Source organism: Ambystoma mexicanum, chromosome 3p (assembly GCF_040938575.1).
Source record: "Ambystoma mexicanum isolate Mex_15411 chromosome 3p, UKY_AmexF1_1, whole genome shotgun sequence".
Lineage (NCBI taxonomy): Eukaryota > Metazoa > Chordata > Amphibia > Caudata > Ambystomatidae > Ambystoma > Ambystoma mexicanum.
Genome location: NC_090925.1, coordinates 856427469 through 856439627, shown reverse-complemented (window position 1 = coordinate 856439627; position 12159 = coordinate 856427469). Strand labels below are relative to the sequence as shown.

The 12159-nt window shown below is 48.0% G+C and overlaps 1 protein-coding gene across 1 annotated transcript in view; it reads left to right on the top strand.

Annotated features, from left to right (window-relative positions):
• SEZ6L2 (seizure related 6 homolog like 2) overlaps window positions 1-12159 on the top strand; it is a 288620-nt gene that overhangs the window by 84335 nt on the left and 192126 nt on the right. The gene's annotated exons all lie outside the window — the stretch shown is intronic.

The following is a 12159-nucleotide window of genomic DNA, read 5'->3' as shown; positions in this document are numbered from 1 at the left end:
TCTTTCCTGTTTCCTTTTACAGCTCCAACAATTTAGTACATATGTTCCAATATAAGAGCTCCATCTCCATTGCTGACAGATGCACAACATCTTATAAAAAATACTCCGGGGCTTTCAAGTTGATCAGGCCATGTCTGATATGTTGGAATCCTCTGCCCTTGCAGAACTTTGCCATGGCCCCGTTCAATTTCTTCCTTGATTTCTCAACTGCTGTGTGGTTCTCGGCCCCTGTCCATTCCGCCCTGGGAATCACCTCTGACCACACAATCTCCATTTCACCCAGTTGTGCCGATATCTCCTGTAATGAGAGCATCATGTCCCTCAACAAGATCCCCCTCCCTAAACTGGTCAAATCGTTCCCCCCCCCAAGTGGATGACCAGCACATCTGGCCTCTGCTGCTTACCCAGCAATTTCTACAGCAGCCCATGCAGCTGTGCCCATTTCATCCCTGGCATCCCATGCCACCAGATCCGGAACTCGCCGGCTGTCAGCTCCTCCTGCTGAGGTGTCCAGCTCGTCCTGGCCCTTGAGATAAACGAATGGCACACTACCCAAACGGTGCGCTTCTTCCTTCCCTGAAAAGCTGGTAATGAGAAGGAGAGGAGATGGCATGTTACATTACATTTTATCCAGTCTGATATACCTTTTGTAACACCCTGAAGACCATCTCCCTAACTTCTTGATTTCCTCCACCCCCAAACCTCCGGCTGCTGCTGAAGTGGCGGCCCATATCCGGAACGAGTGGGACCCGAATCGGCCCCCCGTGTCAACCCCATTTATGCCAAAGCCAGTTCCAACACCTTTATGAACTGGAAGCGGCTCAGGGCAGACCAGTCCCTATGCAGGAGCAATGGTGCCCCTGCATCCGATGGCTGGCGCTGCTGAAGAAAGTTGGCCATGGCAGCCACTGGACACACTACACTCATTTGAATGGCCTGAAGTGTCAGTGCCACCCCCTTCTGGTCGGTTTTTGACCACCGCACATTAATGACCAACTGAGCGCTGCTTAGCTGCACATCCCCTAAATGCAAAAAACCATTCCCTTTGCCCTCTTTGTTCTCGGGCACCAGCTCACTAACCCTGAGCACCCCAAAGAATGCTACTGTGAAGGCCGCTGTAAACAACACCGTCTCTGCCTCGCCCTTGCAGACCGTGTTCAGGCTTTTAATCAAACTGTGCAATTTAATTATATTGATGGGCTGCCTCTCGTTGTGCTTCAGCACCAATTGCTTGGCCCACCCTCTCGTGGCCAGTGTGATGTAATGCTCCTTGGTGGGGTCCTTCTCCCCCTTTAGTTTGGCATAATGAGCTAGAGTTGCCAAATGATATGTCATCCAAGCTCTGGTCTTCCCCGTCCTCCAGCACCAGCCCACAAAGGCCCGCACTGCAAATTCCTCTTGACCCTCTGGCAGCACCTCCCTTTGAAATGTAACAAAACGCTCCCAACACGCCCTGTACCTCTTTGCTGTGCCTGGTTCCAGGGCCGTGTGTATCAAAGAGCTCAGATCACTCCAATCCTTCCCCACCATTGATCCTTGAATGGGGTCATCACCTTCCTTGCTTCTGGGCAGCTTTCTCTGAACTTCTCCCACTGTAAATGAGACAGAGAATCAGCGGCCGTATTTTTGATACCGGGAAAATGCCGTGCCCTGACCTCGATTTTTAATGCCAGCAGGCATTTGGTGAGTTCCCTGAGCAACTTCAACACTCTCACATTGCTTGATGACCCCAGATTAATAATCTGAACCACTGCTAAATTGTCCGACCACAAGGATACCTTTTTGTTCTCAAGGAGTTCCCCCCACAACTTAAATGCTACTACAATGGGGAACAGTTCCAGCAGTGTGATGTCCTTTCTGATCCCTTTCTTATGCTACTCAGCTGGCCACGCTTTGCCGCACCACCTGACCCCCAGGATTGCCCGAAACCAAGGGACCCCGATGAATCAGTGAATAGCTTGAGCCTCTCGCTGCTTGCCCAGTCCTCCCTCCAGATTGCAACCCCATTTGACTCTGACAGAAATGTTTCCCACATCTGGAGGTCCTCTTTTACCACGATCCCAACCGGACATGTTGATAGGCATGCTGCAGCCCTACTGTTTTTAGTTCTACACTTCTGGCGAACACTTTGCTGGATGGTATTACTCTCCCGGCGAAATCGAGGTTCTCCGCCAGTGACTGCAGCTCCCTCAGGGATGCTTTGTTTTTCCCCTTCAAGCCTTGTATCATGTTTCTCCGCTTTTGCACTTTGTCCTGCGGGAGCCTGCATTCGCCCTTTACTGAATCAATTTCAATCCCACAAGAATGTCAGGGTGGTGGCTGGACCCACTGTTTTCCCTGGCACCCTTGAAATACCTCCATGAGTGCCCCGCACTCATCGGCCCCTTTCTTACCAATGAACAGAAAATCATCAAGATAATGTAACATTCCACCCTCCTTCATTTTTGTCTCTCACAGTGAATTCTAAGAAGGTACTAAATGCTTCAAAATAAGCCCATGAAATGGCGCAGCCCATTGGCAGACATTTGTCATAAAAATATTTCTTGCCCACCTTGAACCCCAGCAAATGATGTCTGTCCTTGTGGATAGGCAATAGTCTAAATGCTGACTCTATGTCTGATTTACCCAGCATGGCCCCCCTCCCTGCTGATTTTACCATTTGCACAGCATCTTCCAAAGAGGCATATTGCACCTTACACAACTCCTCTGGTATGCCATCATTCACTGAGTGTCCCTCTGGGAAGGAGAGGTGGTGGATCAAGCAGAACTGGCCTTCTTCTTTTTTGTGCACCCACCCTAGTGGTAACACCACTAAATTGTCCATGGGAGGGGAAGAAAAGGGGCCTGCCACCCTACCTAGCTTTAATTCTTTCTCCACTTCCTGTTCCACCACCTCCGGCCTCTCCAAAGCTGACCGCAAGTTGGTTGCCTCCTTTACCTCCTGGTCTCTTGCCCCTGAGATCTGAAAACCCCACCTGAACCCTTGCCATAACAACTTCGCATCAACCTTGTTGTGATATGTATTAAGAAAAGGAGTCATGGCAAGGAGGTTAACTGGTGTGGGTAAGTTCCCTGTAATAACAATCTTGTCACTCACAGGTTTGTCAACATTGTCTCTCCTCTTTGGTACCTAAATCTTTCTTTGCTTTCTCTTTGGGTTTACTGCTGTTTTTATGTCTGGCGTCACCTGAAGTGGAGCTGTGAGCCCCAGAGCTCCCTCCCCTTGGGTGTCTGAATCTGCATGCTTTACCATAGGAGCACTCCCCTTCTGCAAACCTCCACTAATCTTCTCGCTCCCCCTGGTAGGTTGCTGCCCGATACACCCAGGAGGAGGGCCTGCGAAAGGACCCCCTATCTCGCTGTTTATAGCCCCCTCTGCCTCTCCAAGCCCGGGACTTCTCCCCTTGCTGTTTGTCCTCAGGCTCCCTGGCGGGCATCATCTTGTCAATATATCCCCCCCAACATCAACCTCATCCCAAAACATTGCAGGCCACACCTGCATTTTTAGTCTGAAACCCCGATCATAATCCAACCACCTTTCACCCCCATACTTCAGGTATAGATCATGAATATACTGCTCATAAGCTACCATTGCTAGGGCATCCTGTGGATATTTTTCTAACATCACCGACATGTACATTCTAAAAGCTTTGAGCCAGTTGTGAATAGTGTGCTCCACCTTAGCACTCTCTCTGTCCCTTTTCTCCTTCTCTTTTTCTGACAATTCTTTCAAGCCTCCCCCCCAACGGTACAATCGCCAGCAAGTCAAAGATGTCAAAGATGTCCACAAATTCCTTTCTCCACAGCACATGGAATATGCCACACAAGTGAGTTTACCGCCGCCCGTATTGGTGCAAACCCTGGCATCGGCCTTCCATATTGGGACACCTGCCCCCAGTCTCTCCCTGGCCCACAGTTGCTTGGGCCTGCTGGTGCAGGCTGTGCCTGGCTCTCTCCCTCTACATTGAGAGCCCCGGGCCCCTGCCACCAACCCTGGCCCGCCTGTGCCCCCGTTGGGACCATTGATGCAGGCTGCCCCTCCTCCCCACTGACATTGAGAAACCCAGGCCCTTGTACCCACCATGGCTGACCCTCATGTGACCCTGCAGGAGTAGCTACCTGGGACAGCTGACCGACCCCCCCAGCTGGACCTGTGCTAGGCAAACCAACTGACAAAAATCCCCCAGGCGGGATCCCACCCCTTTGAGGCGGTTGACCAGTCCCCCCCACCGGGGACCAGACCTGATACATTCCCCCCCGTAGGTCCCCTGTGCCCTGAGTCATCCCTTGTTGAAATAATGCACCATTACTATTCCCCACAACACCCAGCATACTGGTATTAGGGCATACATTTGACACTTGACAATTTTTCCCCCATGCTTGCATGCATTCCATGAACATACCTTTGACAATCTCAAGGGATATGTGTCCTCCCACAGCTACATCCACCGGTCTGGTTGCAGAAGTGCTGGGTGGGCCCCCACGTTTCCCTGGAGCCTCAACAGTTGTAGGAGCTGGTAAGGCTGCATCCTCCTGCGCCCTCCCCTACCTTCATGGTTTCTTGGCGGCGTTGGTCTGCTCCTTGCTTGCCCTGGCCTTTGCCATCATTGTCTTCTTTCTCTTCTTTTCCTGGACCTCTTCTTCTTTCTCTTCCTCCACACTGTGTATTTCTACCTGCACCAGCGTCCCCTCACTGGCGGTGTCCACCACCTGACTGGGCCCCGCAAGCTCCTGTCCTGTTTGAGCCACCATTGTTGACATCCAGTCGGGCCCATGGGTGGCTGCAGCTAGCCTGGCCATCTCTAGAAAGGCCTCCAACTCCATTCGCGAATAGCCTGTTGCCTGGCTGCTATTCCTGAACCACAAAGTGGTCAATTTGTTCCTGCCGTTGCTCCCCAGCTGTTTCTCCTCCTCCTTTGCTCTTCCACGTGTCTCCTGCCCTTCACCATGCCTTGCTAGCGCCACATGGTTCACCCCGCAATCCAGCCGCACCCTGTGGCTGGGGGTGTCTTCCCCAGGTGTCCGTCTGCTTCACAAAGAAGTTGGGGGTGGCAGAGCGCTTTCAGGCGCCTATCCGCTCGTAATCTAGCCACACCCTGTGGCTTGGGGTGTCTTTCCTCAGTGCTCCCTCTCTGCGCCGGGCTGCTCACAAAGGTGGGGGTGGCAGAGCGCTTTCGGGCGCCTGTCCGCTCGCAGCCTTTCGTTCCAACCTTCCTTTCACCCGGCAGCCTGGTCTCAGAGCCCTGCTCGTGGTCCCGCTTTCACCCTCAGGCGGCCCAGGTAAGTAGTTCAGCTAAGGGCCGCGGCTTCCACAGCCCACGCAGCTCCTTACCTTCTGGCGGGCCCTCCGCCGTGCGCCTGCTCTTCCACAGGCTCAGCGTTGTATGGCGTTACGGCTCCCTCGCTGGCGCCACTCTCCAGGCCCCCGGCTGCGCCGCTTCCTGGTCCACTGGGCCACTTCATGGTGCTGCGCTCCGATCGAGCCGCTCCCTGTAGGCGTCTTTAGTCCTCCGGCTACCCAAGCTGGGCGATCTTCCTCGCGACGTTCGCTCTTGCCAGATTTAGCCTGGAAGGAACGCCACACTGACACGGCTTCTTCAAATGGAATTCCTCTTGAAACGAAACAAAATCCTTTCCTCATGGCGGCTTGGCAGGCGTCCTAGCGCAGGTGCTGGATGCTTCCTGCTGTAGGATGCCTGCTCGTTATAAAGGGCTACCCCCGCCCTTTTCCTTTGTTTGCCCTTCTCGGGCTTCAGATGATTTTGGGCCGTTCCGCCCCAGACTCTCCCCTTACCCCAGGGGTGGGGGGAAGGTTAGAGGAGGCCCCTACAGTGGTTACCGGGCCGCCTCCTCCATTTTTCCTTTGGTCCCGCCGGCAGCTTCAGGTTTGGTGCACAGAGCGCCTGCAGGAGGCAGAAGTGAACTTTTTACTCTGTGTTCATCAGCTCCGTGTGGCAAATACACAAGAATTGCATTGTTTATAATTTACTGTCAGAGAGCATGCCTAGGCCAACACATGACAAACAGTGCCACCTTCCCTTGTACCAAAATCACTTTGTTGTGGACTGAGTTCCGCAAAAAATGCATACACCAGGATATTGTTAAGAGAATTTCATTTTTTTAAATGATAGCATAACATAATGCATGCATTTAATTCTCTCTTTTAATGTTCTATCCGTATGATTTCTGCTGTCATCCATGCCTCTTCGCAAGACAACAGAGGCACAAGCCCAAGACAATTGTGCCTGTGCCTCTGTCGTCTCGCGAGATCTTGGCATGCTGCGCAGTCTCGCGAAACTGGTGCTCCACATCAACCCTTTTCTTGCGACGTTTCGGTGACATCACTACATCACAAAGTCCCTCTGCCCTGCTGGTCATCGCCTCACTCTTTGTGGACAGCCATCATAGTTCACCCCTGGATTCACCCATTGTACACAGACCTCTCCTCTGATTTCCATTGTCTCTGGAGTATGTTGCTCCTATGCTGCATCTTAGAGTGCACTTGATTTGCATGCTTTGTCTGCTAGATCACTGACCTGCTCTTGACAATCAGTTTTTTCCCAGGTCTCTCTCTCGTTCGGGTCCATGATCTCTATTCTCTTTACTCTGGGTTGCCCCATTATGACTGTCTAGTGTACCTTTTGTGAATACAGCTACTCTTTCTTAAGTTCCATTTCTTGCCATCTTGTGTGCAGACATGGTTTGTCCCTCTTCTTGCCACCTCCATGGGATGGCTGTGACGGGACCGTTTTATACTTTTCTTGTGCTGTAACATCATTTTTATGATATCACCCTCTTCATCTTCAGTTCTATGTGCAGCTCTGGGACTATAGTACCACCTCTTACTCTTGTCCTTGTTTTTACTGATTCTCCACATCCAATCTTTCATATCTATGGTCTCATCCATTCTCACACCAGAGAACCACGGTTGCACCAGTGTGGACCAGTGGTGGATCCATTCTCACACCAGAGAACCACAGTGGCACCAGTGTGGACCAGTGTGGATGCCTCTGAGCAGATGGAAAGACAAAATCATGGTAGTTACATTCAAGGCCTTCCATAACTGTGTCGTGTGGGTTCATGCCCAATGCCATGGCGAGTTATATGGCTCCTTTTATTAATCGATTTGCCCTCTCCAATAATCCATTGGCCTGTGGGTGATACAGGGCTGCCTTGACTTGCTTATATTATTATTTTCCAGGAATTTTGTCTTTTCTGCTGATGTCAACTGAAACCCATTATCAGTTTTAAATCATTTGGCAATCCTTCTCTTTGGAATAGTGACCTCAAAACTTTGATTATAGTTTTTGTTGTTATGTCTGGAACGAATACAGCAATGCAGTATTTCTGTGGGCAGGAGGGGACCTTGCCACACATTTGGATGCTTGTCACTGTTTAAACATTCATGACACCACTCCAGCATTTGTTTTACATTGTGGTCCATATTGCACAACCAGTAGGATTCTCTTATTCTTCATCTTGTTATGTTACTCCTCAAATGCCCTTTGTAAACTCAGTCAATTATAGTATTTCTCAAAGTTATGGGAGGTTTCAGCTTGTCATTTCTGAACAACAAACCATCATCCTCATACATTTTACCCACCACCTTCTAACACGGCCATAGGCCATCTGGGACTGCTCTCTTATTTGGCCAGCCATTTCTTATACATTTCACCATTTTGGGTATACTCTCATCTCTAGCTGCTTCTTTCTCCCAATGCTCTTCACTCATTTCCATTTCTTCCTTTCTCCTTCAGTCTTTCACTGATACTACTATGCAAGACCGCCCCAAGCCCTGTATTTTGGCAATCTGCACATGCAGGGAGCCTGGGAGTTCTTCCATCTAGTTGTGTATAGTATCTCATAGGTGTACTCCTGAAGTTATGCTGCTATACATGCCCATCTTGGAGTGCAAGTTTTGGTGCCTGCTGGGCTTAACATGTGTATGAGTGGTTTGTGATCTGTCACTAGATAAAACTTTGTTCGCCAAACATAGTTTCTGAAATATTCCACTGCCCACGCACACGCTAACATTTCCTTCTGAATCGTGGAATATTATTTTTCACTTCTGAGATAGTGTCTTTCACGCGAATACCACTATGTGTTGGATTCTAACCTTTTTCTGTGTTAGAGTTGGTCCTAGACTATATGCAATGGCAAATGTGCTAATGCACGTTTTCCACAGTGGGTTAAGCGACCTCAGACATGGGGCCTTGACAATGTTCTTCTTTCCTTCTTCAAACCCTACCTTTCAAACAGTCGTCCAGACATATTCTGCACCCTTTTTAAGGAGTTCTCTCATTAGGGGCGCCTATTAAGTAGTCTGGCACAAACTTTGCATACTATTCTGCTATGCCAGGAGTGAAAGCAATTTGTCTTTGTTGCTTGGGGCATTTGCTTTTACAGTGGCTTGTAGGAGATTCTTCTTGGGGCTGATGCCCTCTGGCGATATTCTGTATCCCAGAAACTCATTCTCCTTGCTTTGATATTGCAGTTTTCATACCTCAATTTTATTCCTGCCTCTTGCAGTTTATACAGTACATTCCGGAGGACAAGGTTGTGCTTTTTATCATCTTCTGCTTTATTAGGATATCATATTAGAAATACAATATGTTTCCTATTGTGCATAGTAACAAGTCCATCATCCTTTGGAACACAGAGGCAACTGAAGATAGACCGCAGGGCATCCCAGTGAATTGGTAAGTACCAAATGGAGTTATAAACACTGTAAGTGACCTAAACTCCTTGTGTAGACTGATCTGGTTTTTCCTCATGTTCAGCTTCGAGATGTATTAGAAACAAACCAACAGTGATGCCTCACGGAACAATCATTTTCACTCAGTTTTGCCCTAAATGGGAAAGAAGGACCATCAATCATATGGGAATCCAGAGAATGGTGGATCGGTGTAGATTAATCATGTAAATGACATAAAATATTATCATAAATCTTTATTAAATGAATACATATATCCTTTTAAAATCAAACACACATAAATATAATTTAAACATTTTGATGTATCTTAATTTAAGATCTTAATCTCATTCAATTTCATTTCAACATAAATTTAAATAATCAAAATAATCTAACACACGGAAAGTGGACTTCTAATCTAGTGCTTCGAGAAGTACCTTGAAAGGTAAATCTCCAGCTTCCAACCATTTTTGGTGCTATTACTGCTGGCGCTATTACCGCCAGCCGTAATAGCACCGACAAGCCCCATGGAGTCCTATGGACTCTAAACAAAATGGGGAATTACAGTGCCACCGCAACTCGGGATCCGGCGCAAATTGTGCCAGACCAAGTTGCGGTAACGCTAATAGTGTTGGCCTTTTCCCGGCACAATTACCGCTGGGATACCACCAAGGCCCTCATGAGGCCCATAGTTCTTTATTCGAGCCAGCTACTCTAAGTACAGCCTTGGGAACTCCATTGTGGACAGTGACACCTCTTCTGATCGCATGGATAGCACTTGATCAGATGCGTTGGGGTTTAATTTGATATTCAACATGGCGTAATCATCCCATGCGATCACAGCTGGTTCTTTTTCTGAGAAGGATGCTCTTGTCCTTGCCTTTCGACCCTTGAATTCTACACACCCTTTTATGCAGCCCAGCAATCTTACACTGGTGCCTCCAAACACGTTGATGTGTCTTTAATACTTCCACTTCCTGACTTCCCATCATTTCCTTATAGGTGTGTATAGGTAGTATGGATAGGCCTGACCCTGAGTCAGCCACCCCCTTTGTTTCCTTTCCGTCTTTCTTCATGATGCAATGGGGGTTTTCTCTCCTGCATCTCCCCATGGTCCACCATTGTGACCGTGGGTTGGTCATCTTCTGATGATTCTTCCTCCGCTGTTTCATCTTTGAGATCGACTGTCGTTACTTTCTTTCTTCTCCATCGATAAGCTGTCGCGAAATGTCCTATCATCTTGCAGTTGGCACATTTTTTTCCCTCTAGCTGGGCATAGCTGATCATTTGCCAAGTGTTGTGTACCGTTACACCTGTGGCACCCCAATGGTTCTTTTGTTTAGTCTCTCTCATTCCTGGCTTCAATACTGATCTGATTATCTCTTGGCTTATCTGGTACATTAGTGCATGCACATTAACACCTTGCATGCTTCCTGCCATCTCCCTGCGACTTAGTGAAGTTGTTTCTGTTCCTCTAGCTACATTGATCACCTTGTCCAGCTTCAACTCCCTCACCAGTTTGTACTTGTCCTGAGTCTTCCTGCTGTTGATGTGTACTGAGAGCATGTCACATATCATATTTTCTGTGTTGTTCTTGAAGTCACATAGTGCAGACATCTCTTGCAGTGACATAATCATCTATTGGCTCTGTATTCCCTTGCTTCCAGGCAGGCCTCCAGATAAGGTGCATACTAGTCGTTTTTACGCATGAAAATCTTGTCAATACGACAGCTTTATTATTTACCTGTGTACATTTACACACAAGTTGTGAGCAGAAGGCAGTGCAAAGGTCAGGTTACTTGACAGAAGCCAGAACGCTTTCAACACTTAAATATATACAGGAGAGATCAAATGGCCAAACATTAGAGAAATAAGGAAAGGTGTATTCTGTCACAATGCAGAAAGCTGCCGCATAGCAATGATTTCCATACGTCGGCTGGATGTCACATACATTTTACTCTCTTGCAAAGGAGAAACGTCATTTTTACTCTCTTGAAATCACATTTACGCTCAAAGTTTAAAAAATAGGGAGTAAAATACTCCCACCTCAAAATCTTATCTGGAGCACTGCTTTCAGGTATAAAACCTTATCCTGTGCAGAGCTGTCGCAAGGGTCTCTTAACGCGAGCAGCAGGCCGTTACCAGCCTGAGGATTATATCACCATTAGCACTCATGTAGTTTCTACACGGGTGCTAAGGGTGTTTAATATATTTAAAAAAAAGAAAATGTACCTTGCGGTGCGGCACGGCACTGTAGGTCCCAAGATCCATGTTCTATGTTGATGTCCGTATCGTCATCAACAAGGAAACAGATTTTAGAAACTATGCTGCAGCACTGCAAGGTAAGTTTTCTTTTTTTTAATTAAACACTCTTAGATCCCATGTATAAGCTCCACAGGTGCTAAGAGGTGAGGGTGGAGCAGGGAGGGTATTGGCAGCAGAACATAATGTATGTATTTAAGTCGCTCTTTTAATGTTCTCGACGTATCATGCAGAGGACCAGCAGTACGGGCTTCTGCTTGTTGGCTTGCTCTGCTTGTTCTGCTGCCATTCGTGCCTCTTGCGCCTCTGTTGTCCTGTGAGTTCTCGGCAGGTTCCAAGGTCTCGCGAGACTGCCGCTCCATGTACTGCCACTATGTTTTATGATATAGGCAACATCCTATGATGTAATCATTAGTAAGACAGCATGTACTAAGATGCCATCAGTAGTGGGACTGAATATCCTGTGATGTCATCAGCAGTGAGATCGTTTTTTCTGTTGTCTTATCTGCAGTGAGGCATTGTTTTTGTTACCAGCAGTGAGGCCTAAACTGCTACCAGACATTGGTAAGCAAGGTCTTTGATGCCATTAGCAGTGCAATAGCATGTTCTATGAAAATTGTGCAGTTCTAGAGTGGAGATCTGTTTAAGAGGAAATTCACCGAACACTGCTGAATACGAGGCAAACTGATACCCCGAAGTAAGTACAACAGGTGGAAGAATTGTGAGCAGTGGTGCTAACATGCCAGGTGTTGTCACGTTCTGACATTTCAATATAAAATAAAGTATCTTTCCAAAGTTGTAATTGCTGAATGGGTTCCGGGCAGCCTGGCCCACTTTTCATTCTCAGCTTTGAAGCTGGTGTTTCTGCATTCATGACCGCTCCCTGTGTAGAACGACTGTTGTTAAGCAGTCATGATGAGGTGAGAATATCACACGTGCCAGTTAACATGGGCATCGACAGAAGGCATGGCCCACATGTTCCTCTAACATTGTTGTGTGCATGTACAACTGTGTGATCTCCCTTATTGCGCCATTACGACCCTGCACATCGACAGGCTGCTACATCCTGCCTGCTCACTCCTGAGTGATTGGTTTTGGGCACTTCAGCATTGGAGCATCTTGTGTCTTTTGTTGGCATATGGGACAGTCTGGCTGTGTTTATTCAATGGAGATTGTAAGGGGAGGGCCTGAAGAGACATAGATAA